Source organism: Phoca vitulina, unplaced genomic scaffold (genome assembly GCF_004348235.1).
Source record: "Phoca vitulina isolate PV1807 unplaced genomic scaffold, GSC_HSeal_1.0 scaffold125, whole genome shotgun sequence".
Lineage (NCBI taxonomy): Eukaryota > Metazoa > Chordata > Mammalia > Carnivora > Phocidae > Phoca > Phoca vitulina.
The window spans coordinates 158,997-173,120 of NW_022589828.1; the positions used below are offsets into that span (position 1 = coordinate 158,997).

Consider the following 14,124-nt stretch of genomic DNA (forward strand, 5'->3'; position numbering starts at 1 on the left):
CGCGCCCCGGATCCCGCGGGCTTTAGGTCAGACTCGGACCCCGCCGCTCCCCGGATCCCGCGGGCTTTAGGTCAGACTCGGACCCCGCCGCGCCCCGGATCCCGCGGGCTTTAAGGTCAGACTCGGACCCCGCCGCTCCCCGGATCCCGCGGGCTTTAGGTCAGACTCGGGGGTCAGACTCGGACCCCGCCGCGCCCCGGATCCCGCGGGCTTTAGGTCAGACTCGGACCCCGCCGCGCCCCGGATCCCGCGGGCTTTAGGTCAGACTCGGACCCCGCCGCTCCCCGGATCCCGCGGGCTTTAGGTCGGACTCGGACCCCGGCGCTCCCCGGATCCCGCGGGCTTTAGGTCAGACTCGGGATCCCGCCGCTCCCCGGATCCCGCGGGCTTTAGGTCAGACTCGGGATTCCGCTAGGTCCGCGCTCTCGGAAGGGACTGGAAGCCACGTAAGCCACGAGCACGGCCCTCGGTCCTGCGCCGCCGCTCCCGAGGTCGCTCAGCGTTCCGTATGGGGCCCGCCCGAGGAGTGTGGGTGCTGAGCGGGGCGCCCGACGAGGCTCCGCGCACAAACCAAGTCTGCGTCGGTGCCTTTTCGCGGTACGCGCTGCGCTGTGCGCCTGAGGACGGGGCCCGCGAGGCCGGGCGGGGGGTCGTCCTCGCGTCTGTTCGGGGGTCTGTGCCGCTCCCACTGCCGGTTGCTGAGCGCTGAGGAGGAGGAAGACGGGGGGCTGCGACCTGTCCCTCCTCCCGTCCGCTGCCGCACCCCGACGTGCTCCCCGCGCCCCGGGACCCTCGTCCAGCCTCGCGGCGCAGGCCCAGCGACTCCTCTTCTCCGGACGCGCCCGCCGCGCGGCTCCCCCGTGGGCAGGGGCAACCTTTCCAGAGCGCGAATAAGACCTGAGAACCAAGCGAAGGACCCCGGGCTCTGCCTCGGCTTCCGCACCCCTGAAACAGGGACCGTGGTCCCCTTCTCACAGGGCGGCCGAAGCACCTGTCACGGAGCCTGCTCCTCGGGGAGGGCTCGGTCTCCGCCACGGCCTCGCCCGCTTGCCAGCGAAGGGACAGGGGCGCGGGCGCCCAGCTCCCCAGCCGCGTGGGAGGGAATTCGGGGCTGGAGGGGGGTTCCCTCCCACGTCTGGACTCAGGGCTGTTCAGTCAGACTCTGGTGTGGAGGGTGCGCAACAGGGAGCGGTCCATCACTTAATCCTAGAGGACGAAAAGCAAAATGCTCCCGCTTTTCAAGTAACTGGATTTAAGGAAGGAGAAATAGGTCAACAAAGCCTGGAGGGACACACTTGACAGGGCGGGTCCCATGGTGTAATGGTTAGCACTCTGGACTCTGAATCCAGCGATCCGAGTTCAAATCTCGGTGGGACCTCTGTAGATTTTCCCTGTGACTTTTAGACTTTCAGCTCCTTTCTGCTAGCCATGCTCTTTTTTCACGCAAATCGCTGTGCCCAAACTTATTCTTGATATTCCTGTCACAAGTACTGAACCGGTGTCCAGTCACCAGCACTGGGGACCAAGATTCTTTAAGATTCTTTAGCTGAACTAAGAATTAAATTCACATGAAACAAATTAAAAGGAGAAAATCAAATTTAATTTCAAAGGTTCAGGGAACCCAAACAGACATGAGATTCCAAGACCAAAATGAGGTATATATGTTATTCCAAGCTAAGGAGAAAGGGGTAGGGGGTCTGGGACTTGGAAGGGAAGAGAAGTAATTCGCAGGATGATAAAAAAGAAAAAAAAAATGTTTGGTAAAGCAATGTTTGCTGAGCCACTGAGAAACAATGGGACACAGAGAGAACTTGGATCAAACGGGTCTTGCTGGGTTCCTCCCTGTCTACCACCCGGGTTCATAGTATGATGTCCTTATCTATGGTGATAGCTCTCTTCCTGGAGCAGGTTCTTTTAGGCAGTTGGGGGAAGGGTGTGTCAAAGTTTCTTCCTAAGTTTTCTGGGCCTTGATTGTTTTCAGCTCAAAATAATCTGCAAGCCAAAGTGGCACATTTTGGTGCGGCCTGTCCTTGACCCCTACACTAGCCAACCTACAGTTTAAGGCTTGCGGCGCACAACTCATGTGTGTGTGTGGGGGGGGGGCGGTGGCAGGGTGCAGGGGAAGGAGAAATCCCTGAAGGAAACGCACAAGGAAATCTCCCAAGCCTTGCTGGAACTGGAAATCTCTGGAAAAGATCCCCAAACTGAGACAAGAAGGAAAATGGCCTGTGAGAAGAGCAAGAGGAAATTTGGTGACAGTCGTGGACCCAGAAAAGTCAAGATGGTAATTTAGAAAAGGATTTACCCCTAAGCTGTGGGTCTAGGTGAGTCGATCTAGGCGGAGAGAAAACTGTCCTCAGACAAGAGCACACAAATCGCAGCCCCAATTCAGAGGTCTGGGTCGGAAGACCGGGGGCAGGAAGATACAATCCGCAGTAGTCTATACTCGGTAGACGTGAGGCTTCCAGTTTGCACCAGCAAGCTTTACTCGTTCAGGGAAGGGGGACATGAGCTGATTCATAGACTTCTTTCCGAGGACAGCGGTGTTTACCGCCGTGGCCACAACCGTTCCAGGCGAGGGGTCCCTGAGTACTTTGCATGTGCTGTTCCTCACTCCTCTCTGCTGTGCCCCGTCTGGCCCGAGAGCCCGAAGCCCCTTGTGCACTAAACGTGCAGTAGGTGACTGATGTCAGCCTTCTGGGACCGTCTCGCCCAACCTCCAGGAAACATGGAAAACAGGAAAACCCAGAAAACCAGTTAAGTGGAGTCATGCAAACAATATTTTTGAACAATCGGATATAATAGAAATATATGTATTAACATGACCTGTGGGTCATTTAAGCGTCGATGTGGAAATCAGTACATCTGAATTTTTACAACCGAACAGATGGTCCCTTGTGAGCGCCAGGATTCGGAGAGGGGCTCTCCAGCACGTTTCCGCTTCCCCTTCCTGCCTACGACCCCCTGTGAGCTAACAATCTCAGGGCATCTCTTCAGAGCAGTCTGAAATACCGTCTCCCTGGCTCAGAAAACCTGCGAATAAAACCTTTACTAACCTTCTCTGCAGTCGGCCTTTTGGTTTTCCCCCGTGGGCCCCGTTGTGCAGATTGGAAAAGCGCAGTCGCTCTGAGAATCGCTGGGGACGTTTGGTTTGGGGAAGAGGCTCTGCTGGAGGAGGAAAGCGTCGGGGCGCGAGGCGAGAAGCAAGGAAATGTGGTCGCAAACCAGCAGCTCCGGTGTCAGTGGAGGTCAGAGAAGCCAGCGCGCCCCGCGGCCGAGGCTGGAGACCCGGGGCTCGCGGGACACAGCGCAACGCTTTCCTTCCCGAGCGCGCACCTGCTCCTGCTGGGGGTGAGCCCTCTCTGCTTCCACATCCCCTTGCAGATCGTGCCGTTTTATGACCTTGTAGGCGTGTGACCTGGGGCGGGCGGGGGGGTCCCTGTTGCCAAGAAAGAACAATTGGAAACATTGGCGTCTCCCATATTCTGCATTGTCTGTAAACAAGACCCAGGGCTGCGTTTCAGTGGCGTGTCTTCCACGGTTTCTTCGTGGAGGAAGTGACAAATTTCTCATCCGCTTCCGACTAACAGCACACTTAACACGAAAGGGAACACACACATATCATGGAAAGTCAGCGCTTTAATTTTTTTACACTTATTCAGAAAATTATTCTCCTTGACTCTTGTCCAAGGAGAAAGATAATCAATCATATTTTGTAAAACTATGCTTCGGTGGTTGCAAGTTCCCTCTTCGCTATCACTGTTATTTATTACTACCGTTTATTTATTAAATTTAGATAGAGGAAATGTACTGAAGATCATGCACCTTAGATAATCATAAAATCACCTTTTGTAAACGCCCCACACTTACTCAAAAGCACAAACCAGTGGTCTTTTTGCTGTTAATTCCCACCAAATTCTTCTTATTCCACTGCAGACACATGACTTGATGGGGAAAAATATTCCCAGGCCTTTCACTGACGTTCGCATTTCCGATGCAATTCTACTTCACATATATAATAAATTACTTATCAAAATTACCTATGCGTATCTTTTATTGTGTGCTACTACTAAATGCGAAAGCAATTCAGGTCAGAAGAGAAGTGCTTGAATAGATGTATCAACGCTGGAAATAACCAAAACTTGGATTTCAAGGTATGCTCTCTGTTGCCTGCTGGCACGATAGGGTGTTTGAGCATAAAAATACGTAATATTGGGATAAAATTCTGTAGCAGATAATGGAATGAAAATACATTTGCAAGAGAAAACGTTTTACCAAAAATTTTTCAACTGTAAAGCCTCAGTAAGTCGGACTGTAAGGAAAACAGGGGGTCGAGGGGCTGTCGGGCCTTAGCTGAGATCTGAAGGATGAGCGGAGCACCGAAGCCGGTGGAGCGAGGGCAGAGTAGCGGGTAGGAAATGAGATTGTGGAGTTTGGGGAGAAGAGAAAGAATTTCAGGGGACTGGAAGGCAAGAGTGAGTGCCGAGGAAGGAAGAGAACTGAGGCTGGAGTGGGGGGCGGGTAAGGCAGGATTACCCAGGTGTGAGAGGCTCCCCGGGGGAAGGTGGAAAGAACCGGCTGTGGGTGAGAAATCTCCGGGGACGACCGCAGCCTGAAGGGCAAGGCCACGCCTCAGGGTCAAAGTGCAAAGCTTGGCCAAAAGGAAGACGTAAGAGAGTATTCAAAACGCCTTGTGTCCGCGGGACGAGGTGGCCGAGTGGTTAAGGCGATGGACTGCTAATCCATTGTGCTCTGCACGCGTGGGTTCGAATCCCACCCTCGTCGGCCTCCCCGCCGGCGGCCTCCCCGCCGGCTCTCGGGAGCGCGGACCTACGTTTTGTGTGGCTCAGCCTGACCCGCCCAAAGGACCGCGGCGCGCTGCGTACGGCTGTCCCGCCTCCCTTCCTGCACGTCCCTCTCCCGCCCGACAGGTGGTTTCGCGGGCTTCTCGGGGACTGCAGGGCTCTCGCGTGTCTGGGTGGAGGCACCTGGCCGGCGGCCTTGAGAGCCTTACCCGGGCAGGTGGACGACTCCCGGGGGCTCAGGTAGGGCGTCCCCGCGGCGCACTGCCTCGCCCCATCACATCGCCGCTCAGACCGCGCAGCCAAGAGCCAAGGCTTTGGTCGCACGCTGGCTGCCCCGCCTCCTGGGCACAGGCTCTGCTTGGGAACCTCCCGTCCTGGACTGGCTTCAAAATGCTGACGATCGGCGGCTGGCGAGGAGCGGAGGGAAGACAGCCACAAAATCCTGCTAACCGTGGGAACTTGAGTGTTTATCACCCTATTCTTTCTTTACTTTTTCAAATCGCCGTTACAAGGGTCTTAAGTCTTTTACTTGGAAATGACTTCAAACTTAAAGAAAACCGGTAAGACTAATAGTACAAAAACTGCCTGTATACCCTTTATCGGGATTCACCCATTAACCTTGTAAACCATTCCCTCCCTCTCCCTCTCCCTCCCTCTCTGACTCAGTCTCCATCTTCATCTTTATCTTTCTCTATTTGTTTTCAGAACCACGTAAGAGTAAATTGTATGTTCCATGGCCTTTTGCTCTTAAATATTTAAGTAGACATTTCCTAAAAATAAGGGTATTCTTTATATATAATGACGTATATGTATCAGTTCAGTGTATTTAACAACGATATTGTTTTTAAAATCTCTCACCTGTATTTCAATGTTGTCTGTTGACCCAATAATGTGCCCTTTATAGCATTTCCCCTCCAGTACAGATTAGCTATTGTATCTGTTGACCATATCCTTTTTTTAAACCGTTTTTTTTTTTTTAAGATTTTATTTATTTATTTGACAGAGAGAGACACAGCGAGAGAGGGAACACAAGCAGGGGGAGTGGGAGAGGGAGAAGCAGGCTTCCCGCTGAGCAGGGAGCCCGATGTGGGGCTTGATCCCAGGACCCTGGGATCATGACCTGAGCCACCCAGGCACCCCCAAAACCGTTTTTATTTAAATTCCAGGTAGTTAACATTGGCTGTCCATATCCTTTTAGTTTCCTTTCATCTAAAACATCTTTATTTTATGACATGGTATTTTATGACATGGACATTTTTTAAGAGTACAGTAACTGCTCACTTTGTGGTTTGTGTTGTTGTTTTAAATAACACTTCTCATTTGCACTTTGTGGCATTTCTTTCACTCATAATTAGGCTCAGGTTATGCACCCCCAACCATAATACCATGTAAGTGGTATTAAGTCTTTCTCAGGGCATCTAAATTCAAGAGACATGCAATGTTTACTGCCCCTCATTATTGGGGTTAATTCTGATCACACAGTCAAGGTCACACATGAGTATACTTTCCTCTTTTATGAGGAATAGGCAGTTTGTGGGGAGACATCTTAAGACCATACAAATATCTTGCTCCAGTCAGGAAGAAAAAATTTCCTCTGCCTTTCAAGCTCCTTCAAGAATCAAATTCACATGAGAAAGACTAACAGGAGAAAATAAAGTTTAATCTTGTTCATAGAGGGAACACACACGGACATGAAGTTCCAAGGACAGCCAAGCAAAATGAGGTATCTACGTCATTCTGAACTAAGGAGAAGTGGGCAGGGGTCTGGGACTCAAAAGGAAGAAATGCAATCTGCAGGAAGATGAAAAAGAGCAAATATTTGGGACATAAATGTTTGCTGGGCCACTCAGAAACAATAGGACATAGAGACCTTGCTAGATTCTTCCCTGCCTACCAGACCCACTTCAGAGTATAATATAGTTCTCTGCTGTGACAGCTCTCCTCCTGGAGCAGATTCTCTACCTAAATTCTTTTTAGCCAGTTGTAGGGGAGGTGAAGAGCTTTTCCTGAGTCTGCTGGGTTTGGATGGCTTTTTAATTCAAAATAATCTTCATGCTGAAGTGGCCCATCTTGGGGCAGCCTGCCCGTGGCCCATGAAAATTACCCCTCAGAGCGAGCATGTATTGATAACCAATCTTTACCAGGGTGGTTCCAAGATGATGGCGTATCAGCTCCTGCATTCTCTGCACATTCTATTGTGAGTCAAAGTGCACACCTGTAAAAGTGAAGGGTCAAAGCAGCGCCCCCGCCCCCCTCCCTGCCCCTGGTCCTACAAACCCCGTCACTTTATTTCCATTTTTCCATGTGATTTTTAAATTTTTTTCTTATTTAAGGTGCTTGTTGTTATAGGAATTTGTATTTTCTTGTTATAATGTAGAGAAACTCATTCAAGAGTACTTTACTCACAAAACTCCTCAAAGACATATTTTTGCAAATACCTTGCTAAGACTTCCATGTTTTGTTTTGGTTTTTTTCTGAGTTTGTCCATGGGATCCTGATGCACAAACTTTTTTTTATTGTAATGCAACCCTTCCATTATTCTCTACCATTTCACATTTAACTTCTTTGCTTCTGTTTTGCCCATAAAGTGCATACAAATGGTGTCTTCATGATTCTTGCAACATGTATTGCTTTAGACAGGATTCATAAAACATTCCCATTAACTTGATCTAACTGATAAATCATGCATAGGACTGAATAAAAAAATGGAAGGAGCAGGAGACCTGTGCCCAAGTAAAGTGCAATATGGTCATCAGACAAAAATCCCCAATGAGGATGTTTTTCTTTCAAGTGTAAAGAAAATATAAAACCATAACTAGCAACAAGTGTGTATTCTGAAAGACATAATGCTGATGCATTGGAAATTAAAGGTAAATTTGTCACGTCTTCGAGTAAGAAGGGAGAGAGATTTGTTTCTCTTTTGAAATGAGTGAGAAGGGCAGGTTTTGCAAAAAAAGGGGGGGGCAGAAATAACCATTTGTAGAGATTAGGTGAGGTGTGGCAAGATGTCACAGGAGTGGTCAAAGGAAAAGCAGATTCTGCAACTTGCCCTTTCTGCCTGAGATCCGGGAGGGAGAAAAAAGTAGCAAGGACCCTAGCAGAGGATGGTTTCGATCCATCGACCTCTGGGTTATGGGCCCAGCACGCTTCCGCTGCGCCACTCTGCTAGCCACACCATAGGGGGGGTGCTGTTTTTCCTAACTATGAACATGGTCAGGTATCTCATTTCCTTGTATAGGTAAATTGTGGTTTGTTTATAAAATAGAATCCTACTTAGCAATAAAAACAATACATTTCTATCAATTCTATTGTATATGTAACAGCACAATTAAATCTTAAAAACATCGTGCTGGGCAAAAAATGCCACACGAGGCGATGTACTATATGATCCCACTTATATGAGTTCAGGAACAAGCAAAACTACCTGGTGATAGAAATCAGAACAGTGCTTAGCTTGCAGGATGCAGTCTTGGCTGGCAAGGCGGCATAAGGCAGCTTTCTGGAGTAATGGGAATGTTTTCAATCTTGATGCGACCGGTGGTCACATGGGATAGACATATGCAAAGTTCGTTGCTCTGTCTACACTTAGGATCCATGCATTTTACTGAATGTAAAATATACTTCAATAAAGTACTGAGAAAAGAGGGGACCGCAGCAACGTAATAGCCAAAAGAGAAGGGAGGGAGGGAGAGGAGGAAGGAAAATAAATATCTTCTATGCATACTTCAGGGAGCTAAGGCAAAAGTGGGCATGAAAGGACAACTTCCCAAATCAGTTGTAGAACCATGAAGTGGTCCTTGGGAGCAGGAGAAAAGTCACAGCGCTCGTTGAGGAAAGTGCCGAACCTTGGCAGGATTCCTCACCACCCCTCACGCATGAAAGAATGACATACGCAAAGAAAGGTGCTGACTCGAAGAGACTTGAGAGTATTCTCCTCAACAAGTGAAAGAAAATTTACTTTCCAAGTATTACTTCCAGGAATTCATTTCCTTCATATCAATTCGAGGACTGTATTAAGGGAGATCAGAACTAAAATATGGATATCTGTTTTCTGGAAAGCACATTCTTAGACAGTAAGAATTATGTCCTTTCACCCAGTTAAATACTTTTCACGACTTATGTAAACAAACAACAGACTTAGGTTTTTTCCATGTTGTCCACGAGGTCACAGTTGCTTGGACACTGGGAGATCTAGAAGCTTCAAGCAGTGGGTGCTCAGCTGGGGAGTGGCCTTGCCTTCCTTTGAGAGGGAATGGTAGCTACAAATGCATGCTCAGAAACTCTGGGATGTTACTTCTCAAGGCTAGGGATTCTCTAAAACCTAGCTTAATGGTTTCTGTGAGGAAGTCACGAAGAGTAGAGCTAAAGCAAACAAAAAAATACGTGTGGTCCTTTATAGTGGAGGCCTTTGGGGTGAGGAGAAAATACTGAGGAGAGAAGTGGCCGGTCCTGATGTGGCCCCTCGACAGAGCCACACTGCCTTCTCGCGCTTTCCTCACTAACCTAGCCCAACGTGACGTGAATGGACAGCGTACCCACCACAGGAAAATGCTGTAATTGTAGAAGGTGGCAAAGCTGAGCAGTCGGCTTCATCTCTGGCCACACCCATGAAGAATTCCCTTCTTTCTCCTTCATATGAAACTTATTTGTATTTTTTAATCTTTTTTATTAATTTTATTTTATTATGTTACGTTAACCACCATACATTACATCATTAATTTTTGATGTAGTTAGTGTTCCATGATTCATTGTTTGCGTATAACACCCAGTGCTCCATGCAGAACGTGCCCTCTTTAATACCCATCACCGGGCTAACCCATCCCCCCACCCCCTTCTTTTTTTTTTTTTTAAAGTAGCTTCCACACCCCACGTGGGGCTCAAACTCATGACCCTGAGACCAAGATTTGCAGACTCTACTGACTCAGCTAGCCAGGTGCCCCTAAACTTATTTGTATTTTTCATGGTGCGGTCTGGACTGCTTTAAAATGAGCCCCCTAAGGGCGCCTGGGTGGCTCAGATGGTTAAGCGTCTGCCTTCTGCTCAGGTCATGATCCCAGGGTCCTGGGATCGAGTCCCACATCGGGTTCCCTGCTCAGCAGGAAGCCTGCTTCTCCCACTTGCCCTGCTTGTGTTCCTTCTCTCGCTTTGTCTCTCTCTGTCAAATAAATAAATAAAATCTTTAAAAAAAATAAAAATAAATAAAAATAAAAAATAAATAAAATGAGCCCCCTAAGATACAAAAAAATCTTGTCTTCTACATTCAACAGATACGTGTCTCAACTCTACTAGAGTAGTTATTTAGATTGCAAAAGCGTAATAAAACATGAGAAATTACAACCACAATGGAAATTTAGATTTCTCAAGATTAAGAAAGTATAGGGATGTCTGGGTGGCTCAGTTGGTTAAGCACCTGACTCTTGATCTCAGCTCAGGTCTCCATCTCAGAGTCATGAGTTCAAGCCCTGCGTTGGCACCTAGTTAAAAAAAAAAAAAATAAGGAAGTATGTTTCATGTGCCACAGGTTTGCATGGTTTAAGAAAAATTTTGAGCTTTTTTTTTTAAGATTTTATTTATTTATTTGACAGAGAGAGAGACAGTGAGAGAGGGAACACAAGCAGGGGGAGTGGGAGAGGGAGAAGCAGGCTTCCCGCAGAGCAGGGGGCCCGATATGGGACCTGATGCGGGGCCGATCCCAGGACGCTGGGATTATGACCCGAGCCGAAGGCAAACGCCCAATGACTGAGTCACCCAGGCGCCCCAAATTTTGAGCTTCTAAAGATGCATTGTTTGCCAAAGGCTACACTCCTATATTTGCTGTAGTAGGAAAATATGCATAAATACAATATTAAGTAAAAAGTGATGCATTAAAATATGTATATACAGTAAATACTATGTAAAATAAAACTACATTTTACTTCAATAAATCCTTTTTGAGTGCCTTCTATTGAATGGACTATGCCCACCCACCCCCAGGCTAGTGGTTGTTCGTTTTTGTTTTTCATTTTCCGTGACGTTGACACACCTGACACACAAGCGTTGTGGGTGGAGATGAACCGGCCAGCTACACCAGCATGGCAAACAAACTCTTACTATGATCCCCACAGTCCCTCCCTCCTGATGTCCATGCCCCTGTGTGGTCGGTTCCCTTGAGCGTCTGGCAAGACCTGTGTTTTTTCTTCTAACAGAATATGGCAGGACGACAGCAGGTATGTGATGACGTGTGCATGATGACGTGAATGACATAGTAGCACCCATTTGTTTGCTGGGGCCTGCCCTAATCCCACCCCCACCCGCATCTCTATGTCTCTCCCCACCTCCCCTTTCCTGGCTTTGAGGAAGCAGGGGGCCAGTGGTGGCCTATTCATGTTGGTGGCCCACATGGCCAGCAGCCATGGCTTGCCCTTCCCCGACAGACAGCAAGGAACTGCTGTCCTCATCCCGTAGCAGCAAAGAACAGAGTTCTATCACAACTGGAGTGTGCTTGAGAGTGCCTCCTTCCGCAGTCAGCCTCAGACGAGATCACCACCTCAGCTAACACCTTCGTGCCACTTAGTGAGATCCTAAGCAGAAGACCCAGCTGAGTCGCGTTCAGACTCTTGGCCCACAGTAACTATGGGTTAACGTGTGTTGTTTTAAGCTGCTCAGTTTGGGGTAATGTGTGACGCAGCAGTAAAAAACAGTACAACCAGGCTTCCTAGGACTTAGCACTCAGCACGGCCAGTCTAGAAACTAAGAATTTTGTCAGGGAAGGTAAAGTTCATCATAAACCACAAAACACTCTCGGCAGATGTATTTTGAGGTGTCAGTAGGGACTATGCCCTTATGGTGAAATAACTAATGGGATCCATTGTGGTGCCCAGATTGAGGTGCCAAAACAATCTGATTAGGAAAGTGGAGGTTGCTCGTTGAGCCTGGAATTGGAGCCACGGGAGAAGAATTTCCGGGGAGAACTCACCCAGGCTATCATGGGCATGGCAATGTGTCCCTGACCCCCAACAGAACATATGTCACTAGGGGCTGCTGCTGTTCCTCCCAGACTCGGATGCATCCTCCCCAGCACCGAGCTGCCCCAAGCCTGGCAGAGCGTGCCTCTAGCTTCTGATTTTGTGCTGCTTCTTTCGGGGCTTGGCTTGGTCTCTCACACTTGTGTCCACTTTTTATATTGTGAACATTTTAGAGTGTTATTACATTTTAAATTTTCAAATTTAAATGCATACATTTAGGGACACCTGGGTGGCTCAGTCAGTTAAGCGTCTGCCTTCTGCTCAAGTCATGATCCCAGGGTCCTGGGATCGAGTCCTGCATCGGGTTCTCCGCTCAGCGGGAAGCCTGCTTCTCCCTCTCCCACTCCCCCTGCTTGTGCTCTCTCTGTCCAATAAATAAATAAAATCTTAAAAAAAAAATAAATGCGTACATTTAGAAATTTCATTCACTAATTGCTAGTCAAATTAGAATCCTTCATAGAGAGGAACAGTACCTTTTTTCTGAATTTTATATTTACATTCCTTCCTAGTTTTCTTTTGAGTTCTTTGCTTTTTGCTTCTTGATGTGGTGATATATATGTATATGATATATATATATATCTTCTATTTGCTCGAAGTACTTCTCCCAGTTTCACAAAAGTCCTTAAGTTTTGGATGTTTTTTATTACAAAGTTTAATTTTAACATATATATAAGTAATTTATTTTATTTTTGGTTGTAAGAAGGACTCTCTTGTCCCCAGGATATAAACATAATCTATATTTTCTTCTGAATTTTAAAGTAATTTTATTTCCTACTCTTAGAGTCATTAATACATTTGGAATTCATTTTTGTTAATTGTATGAAATGAAACAGTATTATTGTTTTTGGAGAATTGAGCTCCTTATGACAATACAGTTGAGAAGTTCACTAACTTCCTACTGATCAAAAAACACTAATTCAGCCCTCTTTTTCACCCTCTATACCCTCCCCCTAAGGCATACCATCTCTTTCCAAGATGGCCATATTCTAATGCACATTGACAAGGCTCAAATATTCCTCTAGCCCCCACCAGACACTCTGTCCTTTCAGTTGCTCAAACTAAAAACCCTGCTTTATCCTGGGCTCATCTCTTCATCTCACACCTCACAACCAATTTAAGAGCAAAGCTCTGAAAATATGTACAAAATCTGACCATTTCTCACCACTTCCATTGTGACTGCTCTAGGCCACCATTATCTCTCATCTGGACTCTTCTAGAACCCTCTTCCCAGTCTGTGCACCTCCTCTCTTACTCTGCAGTCTCATCTCAGCCAGCAGTCAGAATAATAATACCTAAAAGTGAGTCGGATCCTGTCATTTCTTTGCCCCAAAGCCTCCCCCTGCTCCACATCCCACTCCGGAGCCTGGGACGAGTTCTCCTTGCCTGGGATCCTCTTCCCTCTTTCGCTGGTACGGCTATGTCTGTCATTGAATTCACATCTTTGCTCAGTTGTCAGCTTCTCATAAGACCGCAGATGAAACTGTGGCCCCATTTTAATCCACCTGCCCTGTTCGATCTATATTTGGGTCATGCCATTTACCAGCTCTTTCACCTAGTAGTTACTTTCTATTATGTTTATTGTTTATCACCACCCAGAATAAAAGCTCCATAAGAATAGGAATTTTGTCTGTTACTGATACATCCCAAATATTAGAAGAGTGCCTAATAACCAATATCAGTTGGCCAGTGTTTTTTTGAGTGAATTATTGATTGAATAGCCTGCTGAACATGTCCTTCACATCCTATAGTCATTTCACATTCTATGTGAAATTCCATGTATTCTGCCCAAAGTGTGTTATCCACTCTTCCAAGCCAGATGGCTAAGAATCCATCTTCTTCAGCAACCCCTTTTCTTCATTCCGACTCTCTCCTATGCCCACAACCATGCAATCTGTTACCAATTCCTGCTCCTTAATTTCTGCTCTCCCTCCACCTACTTAGCAGTCACTGTTAGTGACCTAGTTCGAACTCACATTTTTAACATTTGCAGGTGTCTTCACATTCTCCCATGTCAAGCCTCCAGTCTATCCCTGTGTGATTCCTCCCTCACGTGACAGCCAGAGCTCTCAAACCCACACTTGTCTCTTCCTTACTTAAAATCTTTCCATGGCTCTCCATTGTGTTTAGAACAGTGTCCATACTGCACCTGGTTTGTGAACACGCCCACGATCTGCCCACGATCTGCCCACGATCTCTCCACGATCTGCCCATGATTTGCCTACGATCCGCCCCATGACCTGCCCCACTATCTGCCCATGATCTGCCCACGATCTGCCCCACGATCTGCCCACAATCTGCCCCATGACCTGCCCCAC

At 47.5% G+C, this 14,124-nt stretch overlaps 3 non-coding genes across 3 annotated transcripts; 2 read left to right on the forward strand and 1 right to left on the reverse strand.

The window, feature by feature from the left end:
• Window positions 1-1,306: 1,306 nt before the first annotated feature.
• Window positions 1,307-1,378, forward strand: TRNAQ-CUG. The gene has a single exon. It is a non-coding gene; the product is annotated as a tRNA-Gln (tRNA).
• A 3,325-nt stretch (window positions 1,379-4,703) lies between these two features.
• On the forward strand, window positions 4,704-4,785 carry TRNAS-GCU. The gene has a single exon. It is a non-coding gene; the product is annotated as a tRNA-Ser (tRNA).
• Window positions 4,786-7,900: 3,115 nt separating this feature from the next.
• TRNAM-CAU lies at window positions 7,901-7,972 on the reverse strand. The gene has a single exon. It is a non-coding gene; the product is annotated as a tRNA-Met (tRNA).
• Between the last annotated feature and the right edge of the window lie 6,152 nt (window positions 7,973-14,124).